Genomic DNA, 12,380 nt, shown 5'->3' with positions numbered 1-12,380 from the left:
GTGGTAAGAGTTCAAGCAAATCACTTTAGGCCTCTAGGTCTCAATTACAAAATGTGATGATTATTCTAGCTCAATATATATATGATTCCGTGAAGCCTAGGGAAATTTCACACTTTTCTAGAGGCCACAGCTGGTTTGTAGTAGATTGAGGAAGAGAACCCATATCTTTTAGCTCAGAGAGCATTGTGTTTTCCCATATACTCCTGTTAACCACAGGAAAATAATGTCACACTGTTACCAGTGGTGAATACGTACAGGTCTGCAGCAATTTGGTTCTTGCCTCCTAGGAGGAAAGAATTTGACTGAAGGGCATAGGCAGAGGAAGAGATTGAGGCAAGTTTTAGAGCAGGATTGAAAGTTTATTAAAAAGTTTTATAGCAGGAGGAAGTGACGGAGCCGAGCTAGTGCGTCAAAGGTACCTCTGTGGTTTTCCTCACATTCTTGAGTTGGGAAATGGCCACTGTTAAGTTGCAATGGAGATAAATCCCAGGAAGTACGATTTGGCGTGTCAGGAATTTGAATTTAGAATTTAAATTCTCAGAGCATTCTCTCCAGGAAGTATTTTTACAGTATCTAAAAGACTTCACTTGACTTCTTGATCCTGCATAAACCCAAGGAAAATACACCCAAGGAAAAAATAAATGGTTTGCTCCAATTCTAGATCACATTCTTCACGGTCAGAATCTGGATCACAGTCTAGTTCTTGACCAAGATCAAGATCTCATTCTAAAAAGAAGTGATGCAGTTCTAGGTCTTGTTCCAGAACACATTCAAGGTCTCGTAGTAGAGATCATATGTATTCTAGAGATTATCATCGCGATTACAGAAATAATAGAGGAATGAGATGATCTTATGGGTACATGGGTACAGAGGAAGGGGTAAACAGTATTATCAAGGAGGAGGAGGTAGATATCATCGAGGTGGTTATAGACCTGTCTGGAATAGAAGGCACTCTAGGAGTCCTAGATGAGGTCGTTAACGTTCCAGGAGTCCAGAAAGAAGATCTGTTTCTTCTCAAAGATCCAGAAGCAGATCTTGCTGGTCATATAGATCTTCTAGGTCTCCAAGATCATCCTCTTCTCGTTCTTCATCCCCATATAGCAAATCTCCTGTTTCTAAAAGACAAGACAAGAGTCTCAGGAAAAACAAACCAAAAAAGCTGAAGGGGAACCCCAAGAAGAGAGTCCGTTGAAAAGTAAATCACAGGAGGAACCGAAAGATACATTTGAACATGACCCATCTGAATTTATCGATGAATTTAATAAGTCATCAGTCACATCTGATGATGTTTGGCCTGGCCTTTCAGCTTATGATAATAGTCCCAGATCACCCCATAGTCCTTCACCTATTGCTACACCACCTAGTCAGAGTTCATCTTGCTCTGATCCTCCCATGCTCAGTACAGTTCACTCTGCAAAAAAATACTCCTTCTCAGCATTCACATTCCATTCAGCATAGTCCTGAAAGGTCTGGTTCTGGTTCTGTTGGAAATGGATATAGTCGATATAGTCCTTCTCAGAATAGTCCAATTAATCACATCCCTTCACGAAGAAGTCCTGCAAAGACAATTGCACCACAGAATTTTCCAAGAGATGAGTCTGGGGCCATTCCTCATTTTATCCTGATGGTGGAGATCAGGAAACTCAAAGACTGGGAAGTTCTTAAAAGGTTCACAGATGAAGAGTCTAGAGTATTCCTGCTTGATAGGGGTAATACCAGCGATAAAGAGGCTTCAAAAGAGACAGGATCAGAGAAAAGGAGGGCAGAGGGAGAATGGGAAGATCAGGAAGCTCTAGATTACTTCACTGATAAAGAGTCTGGAAAACAAAAGTTTAATGATTCAGAAGGGGTTGACATAGAGCAGACAGAGGATTACAGACAGTTCAGGAAGTCAGTACTCACAGATCAGGGTAAAAGTTTTGCTACTGCATCTCACTGGAATACTGAGGAGGAAGGACTCAAGTACAAGTCCAAAGTTTCACTGAAAGGCAATAGAGAAAATGATGCATTTAGAGAAGAAAAAAATTGTATACTTAAACAGACTGGATATGTAGCAGAAAGACCTAGCACTACAAAAGATAAGCACAAAGAAGAAGACAAAATTCTGAAAGAATAACAGTAAAGAAAGAAACTCAGTCACCTGAGCAGGTAAAGTCTGAAAAGCTCGAAGACCACTTTGATTACAGCCCCCCTCTACACAAGAATCTGGATGCATGAGAAAAGTCTACTTTCAGAGAGGAAAACCCACTTAGGATCAAAATGATGGCGAGTGATTGTCATCATCCTGAATTCAGACTCAAAATGGCATGCGTTCCTCTTGATGATTCTAACAGACCTGCTTCCTTGACTAAAGACAGGCTGCTTGCTAGTACACTTGTCCATTCTGTCAAGAAGGATCAAGAATTCTGATCCATCTTTGACCCCATTAAGTTGCCACAGGCCAGCAACAGCACTTCAGAGTCATTTATTCAACACATTGTGTCCTTGGTTCATCATGTTGAAGAGCAATACTTCAAGTTAGCCGCAATGACTCTAAACGATTGGTTCACTTCGCTTTAGAAAGCCACTGAAGAACATAGTACTCAGCAAAAGAGCCCTGAAATACACAGAAGAATTGACATCTCACCAAGTACCCTGAGGAAGCATACCCGTTTAGCAGGGGAAGAGAGAGTTTTAAAGAAGAAAATCAAAAGGGAGATAAAAAATTAAGGTGTGACTCTGCTGACTTTTGGCATGACATTGATCGCCATAGAAAAGAAAGAAGTAAAGAACAGGGAGATTCCAAGGGCTTCAGGGAATCCAGTGAATCACAAAAGCAGGAAAAAACTCCAAAAGATTACAAGGAATACAAATCTTACAAAGATGAGCGTAAACATAAAAGTAGAGAGCAAGATCATTCTCGATCTTCATCCTCTTCAGCATCACCTTCTTCTCCCAGTTCTAGAGAAGAAAAGGAGAGTAAGAAGGAAAGAGAAGAAAATTTAAAACTCACCATGAAATGGAAGAATACTCAGGTTTTGGCGGAATTAGCTGACCATGAAGAACCTTTTTTCGAATTAGAGGCAGAGGAAGAGCCAGAGGAGTTTTGCTGGCACAAATACTGGTCCAAACAACTCAAATACTACCATTCAGAAGAGACTGAAGGAAGAGGAATGGGATCCAGAATATACCCCAAAGAGCAAAAGTACTTCTTGCATGACGACAGAGATGATGGTGTGGATTATTGGGCCAAAAGAAGAAAAGGTCGTAGTACTTTTCAATGTGGCAGAGGGCGCTTTAACTTCAAAAAATCAGGTAGCAGTCCTAAATGGACTCATGACAGATACAAAAGGGATGGGATTGTTGGAGATAAAGAAGAGACCGTGGAAAATAATGAAGAAAAGAAGGACAGGTGCAAGGAAGAAAAGGAATAACAGATATGAAGTAAGATTATGACAGAGCAGTACTTGCACCAACCATTTTTTTTACTTGATTTTGTTCTTGAATAAGAATGTAAGCATTTTACTTAAATTTTACTGTTTGCAAGTAGTCTATAGAAATTTTGTTTTAAGTCTTCAAATATCTTGAGAAATAGTAGACTGTATGTTGAAAATTGTACTGAAATAAAGTAGAAAATTGTTACGTACCATATTTGTAACTATCAACTTAAAAAAAAAACTTAACATTTTGTTACATGCATTATAATTCTGCTTTGTCTATAAGATATGGTCAAGCACAGCTCTGTGAAAGTTCTGATTCTCTGCCTTCCCTGTTTGTCAATGTTTTATTCTGAAGTAAACATTAGCTCTACATATAAATCCCAGAACAGAAATTGTTTATAGAGACTACACTAATTATTTTAACTGTATACATCTGTTTAATTTGAAGACACTACATTGTAGGGCGACTAATTTTGAAGTATACCACAGACAAAAGTTGTTGNGGCACGATTTCGGCTCACTGCAAGCTCTGCCTCCCCGGTTCACACCATTCTCCTGCCTCAGCCTTCTGAGTAGTTAGGACTACAGGCGCCCGCCACTTCGCCCGGCTAACTTTTTGTATTTTTAGTAGAGACGGGGTTTCACCGTGTTAGCCAAGATGGTCTCGATCACCTGACCTCATGATCCACATGCCTCCACCTCCCAAAGTGCTGGAATTATAGGCGTGAGCCACCACGCCCGGCCTAAAGGTACTATGTTTATTATTTCAGTAGTGAAGTAGCTGCATTTGACAACCAGGCCCAGAATGTGTTCATGGAAGTGAGTGCCTAAAATAGAGCTAAGAAGAGATCCCTAGGTATAAGGAGGTGATGAAATCTAAAGAGAAAAGATTTAAGATAAATCAGTTATGTGTTTCCTCAGGGTGATGACAGGATTTGAAGATGAAGGAAAGGCCAAAGGCTTTAATAAATAATAAGTGAGAATGACTGAGAAAGGGTTGGAGGTGAGGTTTAACAAGAGACGAGAAGAGTAATTATCTAGAAGTGGCGGTGGAGAAAAATGAGGATCCTGATGCCATCTTAGGGTCTTCATGTGCTTGGAATATTGGAAAATGATTCAATTCATGGAAGCCATTTTCCCTGGGAAAACCTAAACTGTATTAAATTATAAGCACTGAGGAAATTACAAAGTAAAGATTATGAAGATATGAGTTTATTAATCTTGGAATTCCTAAAAGATTGAGTAGTGAGAGCAATAGGGGGAATTTGGATTAAGAAAGAGAAATTGCGTAAAGAGGAAAGTAGGGAGAATACAGCAGTCTAAGAGCTTACTTGGCGGAAACCAAGGAAAACAGGCTAAGGATCTGTGGACATATCTGACTCTCAGGTAGCCAGGAAAAGAACTGATGTTATCTTGGTGAGCATGAAACTCAAACATTTAGAGTTTAATAGCATTCAGGAAGAGCCTCAAAAGATATATCCCTGTATCTAATATTCTACTTGTAGTCACTGTTGAGATTATTGTATTCAGAATAATGTTACTAAACTGTCAATATGATTATAGTATCTTCTTTTCTTAAAAAGAAGTTCAAGCTACTAAATCTTGAATGAGTAAAGAAGGAGGAAGAAGAAAGAGTAGTTTCTGGATAAATATAAAGGAGTAATATAGAAATGCAGGTATGTTTAGGAAGATGGACCGAGGGAAAAAGAAAAAAGATTGAATAGATATATAAACATTTTGAAGAAGAAAGGAGCTGTATGCTATAATAGAAATATCAACAAGAAATTTAAAAAGTCAAACCAGTGTTTTCTTTGTTTCTACCAGTTCTACCCCTTTTGGCTCTAAATGCAAGAGAGTTATAGTGCAAAACCATAGTATTTTGCGTCAAACAGACAAATCTGAATTTGAATAATGGCTTTACCATATACTAGCCATGACCTTAGACAAGTCACTTCACCTCTCTTAAATATATGTTTTCATTTACAAAGTGAGGTTGACCATCTGAACCTCTTAAGTTGCTTTGAATATTGTATGAGAAAACATGAGAAAGTATAAAACATGATACTTGACACATGGTAAATGCCCAGCAAATGTAGATTCTGTCTTTCTTTTGATTGCTTTTTTTTGGGGTTATTTTCTTTTATTACTTTTCTGATAATGATTTCTAGTTTTCTTGAGAGTTTCTGCTTCTGCCTATCAAAATTCAGTATCATCTTAGACTTTGTTCTTGAACTCCTTCCCTTTGATGATTCATTTTCCCATTTTGAAATCTGTGATGTGTGCATTGGTGGTTCAGTTTTTTCATGGGCATTTGAAACCTTCTCACAGTCTTCAGGATATTTTACTTGAATGTTAACCTAGGTAAATTTAAACGTATTTTAGAGAATTAAGTTACTTATTTGTTATCACATGCAGCGAAACATTCATCCAAGTTTTATAACTAAGGGAACTGGCCTTCATACCCAATCTGACTTCAGGCAGTGGGCTGTTGGCAGAATAACAAGAGATTTGTTTTTTAAATGAATCATACTCTGTCTCACCTCCAAGTCTTAAAGTGCTTTGGAATGAATTTATTCTCCCTTTGTCTAGTGGTAAGAGTTCAAGCAAATCACTTTAGGCCTCTAGGTCTCAATTACAAAATGTGATGATTATTCTAGCTCAATATATATATGATTCCGTGAAGCCTAGGGAAATTTCACACTTTTCTAGAGGCCACAGCTGGTTTGTAGTAGATTGAGGAAGAGAACCCATATCTTTTAGCTCAGAGAGCATTGTGTTTTCCCATATACTCCTGTTAACCACAGGAAAATAATGTCACACTGTTACCAGTGGTGAATACGTACAGGTCTGCAGCAATTTGGTTCTTGCCTCCTAGGAGGAAAGAATTTGACTGAAGGGCATAGGCAGAGGAAGAGATTGAGGCAAGTTTTAGAGCAGGATTGAAAGTTTATTAAAAGTTTTATAGCAGGAGGAAGTGACGGAGCCGAGCTAGTGCGTCAAAGGTACCTCTGTGGTTTTCCTCACATTCTTGAGTTGGGAAATGGCCACTGTTAAGTTGCAATGGAGATAAATCCCAGGAAGTACGATTTGGCGTGTCAGGAATTTGAATTTAGAATTTAAATTCTCAGAGCATTCTCTCCAGGAAGTATTTTACAGTATCTAAAAGACTTCACTTGACTTCTTGATCCTGCATAAACCCAAGGAAAATACACCCAAGGAAAAAATAAATGGTTTGCTCCAATTCTAGATCACATTCTTCACGGTCAGAATCTGGATCACAGTCTAGTTCTTGACCAAGATCAAGATCTCATTCTAAAAGAAGTGATGCAGTTCTAGGTCTTGTTCCAGAACACATTCAAGGTCTCGTAGTAGAGATCATATGTATTCTAGAGATTATCATCGCGATTACAGAAATAATAGAGGAATGAGATGATCTTATGGGTACATGGGTACAGAGGAAGGGGTAAACAGTATTATCAAGGAGGAGGAGGTAGATATCATCGAGGTGGTTATAGACCTGTCTGGAATAGAAGGCACTCTAGGAGTCCTAGATGAGGTCGTTAACGTTCCAGGAGTCCAGAAAGAAGATCTGTTTCTTCTCAAAGATCCAGAAGCAGATCTTGCTGGTCATATAGATCTTCTAGGTCTCCAAGATCATCCTCTTCTCGTTCTTCATCCCCATATAGCAAATCTCCTGTTTCTAAAAGACAAGACAAGAGTCTCAGGAAAACAAACCAAAAAAGCTGAAGGGGAACCCCAAGAAGAGAGTCCGTTGAAAAGTAAATCACAGGAGGAACCGAAAGATACATTTGAACATGACCCATCTGAATTTATCGATGAATTTAATAAGTCATCAGTCACATCTGATGATGTTTGGCCTGGCCTTTCAGCTTATGATAATAGTCCCAGATCACCCCATAGTCCTTCACCTATTGCTACACCACCTAGTCAGAGTTCATCTTGCTCTGATCCTCCCATGCTCAGTACAGTTCACTCTGCAAAAAAATACTCCTTCTCAGCATTCACATTCCATTCAGCATAGTCCTGAAAGGTCTGGTTCTGGTTCTGTTGGAAATGGATATAGTCGATATAGTCCTTCTCAGAATAGTCCAATTAATCACATCCCTTCACGAAGAAGTCCTGCAAAGACAATTGCACCACAGAATTTTCCAAGAGATGAGTCTGGGGCCATTCCTCATTTTATCCTGATGGTGGAGATCAGGAAACTCAAAGACTGGGAAGTTCTTAAAAAGGTTCACAGATGAAGAGTCTAGAGTATTCCTGCTTGATAGGGGTAATACCAGCGATAAAGAGGCTTCAAAAGAGACAGGATCAGAGAAAAGGAGGGCAGAGGGAGAATGGGAAGATCAGGAAGCTCTAGATTACTTCACTGATAAAGAGTCTGGAAAACAAAAGTTTAATGATTCAGAAGGGGTTGACATAGAGCAGACAGAGGATTACAGACAGTTCAGGAAGTCAGTACTCACAGATCAGGGTAAAAGTTTTGCTACTGCATCTCACTGGAATACTGAGGAGGAAGGACTCAAGTACAAGTCCAAAGTTTCACTGAAAGGCAATAGAGAAAATGATGCATTTAGAGAAGAAAAAAATTGTATACTTAAACAGACTGGATATGTAGCAGAAAGACCTAGCACTACAAAAGATAAGCACAAAGAAGAAGACAAAAATTCTGAAAGAATAACAGTAAAGAAAGAAACTCAGTCACCTGAGCAGGTAAAGTCTGAAAAGCTCGAAGACCACTTTGATTACAGCCCCCCTCTACACAAGAATCTGGATGCATGAGAAAAGTCTACTTTCAGAGAGGAAAACCCACTTAGGATCAAAATGATGGCGAGTGATTGTCATCATCCTGAATTCAGACTCAAAATGGCATGCGTTCCTCTTGATGATTCTAACAGACCTGCTTCCTTGACTAAAGACAGGCTGCTTGCTAGTACACTTGTCCATTCTGTCAAGAAGGATCAAGAATTCTGATCCATCTTTGACCCCATTAAGTTGCCACAGGCCAGCAACAGCACTTCAGAGTCATTTATTCAACACATTGTGTCCTTGGTTCATCATGTTGAAGAGCAATACTTCAAGTTAGCCGCAATGACTCTAAACGATTGGTTCACTTCGCTTTAGAAAGCCACTGAAGAACATAGTACTCAGCAAAAGAGCCCTGAAATACACAGAAGAATTGACATCTCACCAAGTACCCTGAGGAAGCATACCCGTTTAGCAGGGGAAGAGAGAGTTTTTAAAGAAGAAAATCAAAAGGGAGATAAAAAATTAAGGTGTGACTCTGCTGACTTTTGGCATGACATTGATCGCCATAGAAAAGAAAGAAGTAAAGAACAGGGAGATTCCAAGGGCTTCAGGGAATCCAGTGAATCACAAAAGCAGGAAAAAACTCCAAAAGATTACAAGGAATACAAATCTTACAAAGATGAGCGTAAACATAAAAGTAGAGAGCAAGATCATTCTCGATCTTCATCCTCTTCAGCATCACCTTCTTCTCCCAGTTCTAGAGAAGAAAAGGAGAGTAAGAAGGAAAGAGAAGAAAAATTTAAAACTCACCATGAAATGGAAGAATACTCAGGTTTTGGCGGAATTAGCTGACCATGAAGAACCTTTTTTCGAATTAGAGGCAGAGGAAGAGCCAGAGGAGTTTTTGCTGGCACAAATACTGGTCCAAACAACTCAAATACTACCATTCAGAAGAGACTGAAGGAAGAGGAATGGGATCCAGAATATACCCCAAAGAGCAAAAAGTACTTCTTGCATGACGACAGAGATGATGGTGTGGATTATTGGGCCAAAAGAAGAAAAGGTCGTAGTACTTTTCAATGTGGCAGAGGGCGCTTTAACTTCAAAAAATCAGGTAGCAGTCCTAAATGGACTCATGACAGATACAAAAGGGATGGGATTGTTGGAGATAAAGAAGAGACCGTGGAAAATAATGAAGAAAAGAAGGACAGGTGCAAGGAAGAAAAGGAATAACAGATATGAAGTAAGATTATGACAGAGCAGTACTTGCACCAACCATTTTTTTTTACTTGATTTTTGTTCTTGAATAAGAATGTAAGCATTTTACTTAAATTTTACTGTTTGCAAGTAGTCTATAGAAATTTTGTTTTAAGTCTTCAAATATCTTGAGAAATAGTAGACTGTATGTTGAAAATTGTACTGAAATAAAGTAGAAAATTGTTACGTACCATATTTGTAACTATCAACTTAAAAAAAAAACTTAACATTTTTGTTACATGCATTATAATTCTGCTTTGTCTATAAGATATGGTCAAGCACAGCTCTGTGAAAGTTCTGATTCTCTGCCTTCCCTGTTTGTCAATGTTTTATTCTGAAGTAAACATTAGCTCTACATATAAATCCCAGAACAGAAATTGTTTATAGAGACTACACTAATTATTTTAACTGTATACATCTGTTTAATTTGAAGACACTACATTGTAGGGTGACTAATTTTTGAAGTATACCACAGACAAAAAGTTGTTACTTTGGTAAACTAAGCTAGTTTAACACTTGAGCAAATGCTTAAGGAGGAATAAAAAAGCTTTGTCAATAGCTAAAAAGTACAAGCTATTAAAAATTAGATTGAAAAGTTTTGAGAAAACATTATTTTTACTGAAAGCAAGCAGTGGCCTATAAAGAACATTCTTAGGAGCTTTTTCTATTTGCATTCAAAACTGAGTGTTCTCTTTCTATTCCTATTTGACAGTTTGAGTCATGGTCTTAGATATTAGCTATTTGTGAGAGGAAACTGGTTTGTAATAATACTGCAAATAGAAACCCCATTTCTACTGAACATCCTAGTTTTAAATAGAAGAAAAACTGCAATCCTGGGACTGGTATAGAGGAGGTTTATCCTGCAGAATAAGTTGATTCATTAGTACCTGATTTCATATCTTACATATTTATTTGAGCTGAACATTAGTTTGTAGTGTAACTATTAGTAAAAATAGAGAAACACAACATACTGTTCATTAATAGTATTTTAAGAAAATTGTTTTTCAAATGTCACCAATAAAAGTTTTGGCAGGAAGCTTGTTGCCGCATTGATCTAACTTTTATTTTTTTTTCTCTCCCCTATTTCAGTTGCAGTTTGTAAAATGACTTGTTCTTTTTCCTCTTAAGGATTCTATTCTTCAGGTAGATAATTTTTCAAATGTGAACTGTCTTTTGTGTCTATATTGATAGCTCTTAAAGTAGTGAAAATCTAAAATAGTAAATTTCAATGTTAACTCTGTCTGCTTTATGGGCATATATAAAAGTAGACACATTTATTTGTTAATTTAGTTGTGTGTGTTAAAAGGAGCTAATGCTTATTCTGTGAATGTGAACTTTTGAAGATCTTAAGTGTATTGCTCTTTCAACCTAAACACTTTCGAGGATTTGCAACGCATCTAGCACCTAGATTACAGCCAGGGACATTGGTTAAGAGCTGTTGGAAACAAAACTAAAAGCAAACTCAACATATGTGATGTTTATGACCCTCAGATCCTTAGTATTGTGTGATTTTTCCCTCCTTCACATACATGTCTTTCTGAAATTGTCTATTAAAGCAGAGGAAATACCTGCCAAAGAAAGTATGTATTGCATTAATCAGGATATAATATTCTCCTGTTCAAGATAATACTTATTTACGTGTGAAAGCAACCTGGATGTGATCCCCAACACAGAATTTTCATGACCCTTTTATTGTATACAAATAAATACATAACAGTTACTTGGTTAGACATCAAAAAAAAATTTTAGAGCAGGAATGAAAGGAAGTAAAGTACACTTGGAAAAGGGACAAGCAGGCAACTTTAGAAATCCAAGTTCCTAGTTCAACCATTGTGGAAGACAGTGTGGTGATTCCTCAAAGATCTAGAACTAGAAATACCATTTGACCCAGCCGTCCCATTACTGGGTATATACCCAAAGAATTATAAATCATGCTGCTATAAAGACACATGCACATGTATGTTGATTGCAGCACTATTCACAATAGCAAAGACTTGCAATCAACCCAAATGTCCATCAGTGACAGACTGGATGAAGAAAATGTGGCACATATACACCATGGAATACTAGGCAGCCATAAAAAAGGATGAGTTCATGTCCTTTGTAGGGACATGGATGTAGCTGGAAACCATCATTCTCAGCAAACTATTGCAAGAACAGAAAACCAGACACCACATATTCTCACTCATAGGTGGGAATTGAACAATGAGGTCACTTTGACACAGGAAGGGGAACATCACACACCGGGGCCTATTGTGGGGACGAGGGAGGAGGGAGGAATAGCATTAGGAGATATACCTAATGTAAATGACGAGTTAATGGGTGCAGCACACCAACATGGCACATGTATACATATGTAACAAACCTGCATGTTGTGCACATGTACCCTAGAACTTAAAGTATAATAAAAAAAGAAAAAAGAAAAGAAATCCAAGTTCCCTGTTTGACACTTGACTTGGGGTTTTATACACTGGCATGGTTCTTGGATTTGTGTCTCTCCTCCCTTGACTTTTCCTTTGGGCAGGCTGTCCATATGCAGAGTGGCCTGGCAGCACTGGGGTAGGGCCACATGCAGAGTGTGTTTACTGAAGTTGTGCTTTTGCTCATTTGAGGTGTTTTTCCCTTACCAGTCACGTGTTCCTAGAAGGTTATAGACCAGTTAAACTCTGCAATTTTGCCTCTTAGTGCTCATTATTGAGCCTGCTCACCAAACTCCTGAGATCTTAACTGGAAGCTGCTGATCACAAGCTTCGGTTTTCTATTTTATTTTTTTGGAAGACTGCCTTTCCCTGACACTGGCTGCAACCAATTATTATTTTAGAGAGACAGTTTAACAACCTCTTGACCATCCCCTGATGGTTGTCTGACATTCCTGGTTGTGGGGGTCCCTCTCCTGCCCTGTTCATGTCTGTCTGACTACCTGCTCTAACAACA

At 38.3% G+C, this 12,380-nt stretch overlaps 2 pseudogenes; both read left to right on the top strand.

The window, feature by feature from the left end:
• The first annotated feature begins 641 nt into the window (after positions 1-641).
• LOC108540060 (bcl-2-associated transcription factor 1 pseudogene) lies at positions 642-3,413 on the top strand (annotated as a pseudogene).
• Positions 3,414-6,646: 3,233 nt separating this feature from the next.
• On the top strand, positions 6,647-9,422 carry LOC108540065 (bcl-2-associated transcription factor 1 pseudogene; annotated as a pseudogene).
• The last annotated feature ends 2,958 nt before the right edge of the window (positions 9,423-12,380 follow it).

The sequence above is a fragment of the Rhinopithecus bieti genome, unplaced genomic scaffold (assembly GCF_001698545.2).
Source record: "Rhinopithecus bieti isolate Rb0 unplaced genomic scaffold, ASM169854v2 scaffold_18126, whole genome shotgun sequence".
In the NCBI taxonomy this organism is placed as follows: Eukaryota; Metazoa; Chordata; class Mammalia; order Primates; family Cercopithecidae; genus Rhinopithecus; species Rhinopithecus bieti.
Note: the sequence above shows the minus strand (reverse complement) of the source record. Positions and strands in the feature narration are given on the sequence as shown.